The 2,492-nt window shown below is 38.5% G+C and overlaps 1 non-coding gene across 1 annotated transcript; it reads right to left on the reverse strand.

Moving 5' to 3' along the window:
* Positions 1 to 1,964: 1,964 nt before the first annotated feature.
* On the reverse strand, positions 1,965 to 2,071 carry LOC125593609. The gene has a single exon (XR_007329509.1). It is a non-coding gene; the product is annotated as a small nucleolar RNA R71 (small nucleolar RNA).
* Positions 2,072 to 2,492: the final 421 nt, after the last annotated feature.

A 2,492-nucleotide genomic window follows, 5' to 3' on the forward strand; every position in this document is an offset into this window, starting at 1 on the left:
TCATTACTATTCATTATTCTTTTTATTTTTGGTATTCTAAAGGTGTGTGCAACATGGAGAAAGTGGAGAAAACTTTAATGAGTGAGTTTTATCTCTTTAAAGCTTGCAACATGGGGGATGGGTTGTCTATCATGAGTTTGGTGGCTCTTTTGGCCTAACTTTCTCTACCTTTTCTGAAGAGGCAAGACTACTTTGGCCATATGAAGGGGCAAAAGGTGTTCTATAATGGAAGAAAGTGGAGAATAACTTTTATGAGTGTGTTTTATGCTTTATGCTTTCACATGATGGATGTGTTGTCATCCTCCTTTACTTAGGCTATAAAAGAGACTGCAAGGGGAAGGAGGAAGACACACAATACACAGAGTACAATACAACAAAGAGTAGAGAGTGAAAGTTTTATAGTTTCATATTTTGTATTTTGAGAGTTTGAGAGAAAACATTTGTTCTTGAGCCGTTCTTCATTGTTCATCATCTATTCTTGAGTTTTAATTTCGTTTTGCTTGTTTAATCCTTGTTTATCTTTATTCTCTGTTGTATCTACTTGAATATGCTTCAATCTATTATGAGATTAAGTGTTTTCATGGAGATTAAGTGTTTTCATGGAGATTAGTGAGTAGTTTCCTTAAGAATTCATGGGTTAGGGAGATTAGAGTAATTTAGTGAAGATCTATGGTGTTATTGTATTAGATCCTTGTATGAACTTGCTTGTTGAGTATTTTTTATGCTTGTTTAGTCTTGATCACTCTAAACCTGATTTCTAAACACTTCTCATCAGACATGATTAGATGAAGTGTTTGAATCAACTCAACTAAGCTCTAGTGAGATTAGCCAAGGACACTTGATGTTAAAATTGCTAGATAGTTATTAAACTTGAACTTAAAGATTGTTTGATTGAATTAAGCCAAAGACATTTGATGTTTAATGATTTCTAAGCAAATGGACATTTACCTAGACATAGGACTTGTCTAAAATTGTGTTTAGACTTAAGAGATTACTTTGATTGAAAGCTTGTCACCTAGATTGGATCTTAGTTACTTGAAGTCAATTCCCAATACCCATGGATTCACTTGTCTAAATTGATTAAAACCTTGTTGTATTGCTCTGTTTGCTATTGTTACTTGTCACACACTCACCACTATTGAATCTGCTTAGCTTAAGAAATGACTTGTACTCTCACTGATTCACATCACTAGGACTGGTTCGACATTCACCCCACTATACTACAACATTTGCAATAGGCAGAAAAACCTATTATCAAATTGGCGCCGTTGCCAATCCTAGTCTGATTGTGACATTGAGTTTGAGTCTTTGCTTGAGACTGAGTTTTACTTTGTTTTAAAGTTACTAATTCTACTTCTTCATCTACTTGTGATCGCAGGTGCATGAACCTAAGAAGTAGAGGCACTACACATCTTACTCCCTTGACAGATATCAAAACACTTGAAAGAGAGAACAGGAGAAGGTTAAGACAAGAAGAGCAAGAGGCTCAGATACAAAGATCAGAACCTATGATGGAACCAGTTCCAGAACAACCTCAAGCTGAAGAGGGCAATGGTCAAGGAGCTGCCAACCTTCGACCTAGACAACCACAACGCCAAGCTAGGGCCATCGGTACATATGATCAACCTAACATAAATGGGAATAGGTTGGGCATTAGGGCACCGCCAGTTGCCAACAACAATTTCGAGATCAAGTCCAGCCTCATCAACATGATTGAAAACAACAAGTACCATGGACTTGCCTTGGAAGACCCACTAGATCACCTTGACAGATTTGATAAGTACTGTGGCTTGTCAAAAACAAATGGAGTTTCAGAGGATGCTTTCAAGCTCAGATTGTTTCCCTTCTCTTTGGGAGACAAGGCTCACACTTGGGAGAAAAACATCTCAAGTGATACTATCACCACTTGGGATGAATGCAAGAAGGCCTTCCTCAACAAGTTCTTCTCTGCTACAAGGACTGCCAACCTTAGAAATCAGATCTCTGGTTTTCAACAAAGAGGACTTGAAGGATTTTCAGAGGCATGGGAGAGATTCAGAAGCTACTTGTCTCAATGTCCCCACCATGGCTTCAACAATGAGAGCTTGCTAAGCACTTTCTACAGAGGAGTCTTGCCTAAATTCAAAAGCCAGCTTGACACTGCAAGCAATGGAAACTTCTTGGGGAGGACTGTCGAAGATGCATTAGAACTCTTGGAGAACATGGCACAGAGTGACTCTGTCTACAATGATGAATATGATAGAAGAGACAGAGGTGGTGGAGGAGAAGATATGACCACAAAGAGAGAGCTGAAAGCACTTCAAGACAAGATTGACATGCTACTATCAGAAAAGACCAAGAAAGAGGAGTTACATATGGTTGCTGAAGTTGATGGAGTAGAATGCCAAGAAGATATGTACTATGTCAATGCTCAGGGTACATGGTACAAGAAGGAGCCTGACTATCAATACCAGAACAACTACCAACAGAAACCCTTCTACAACAACCAACAG

The sequence above is a fragment of the Brassica napus genome, chromosome C9 (assembly GCF_020379485.1).
Source record: "Brassica napus cultivar Da-Ae chromosome C9, Da-Ae, whole genome shotgun sequence".
NCBI lineage: Eukaryota > Viridiplantae > Streptophyta > Magnoliopsida > Brassicales > Brassicaceae > Brassica > Brassica napus.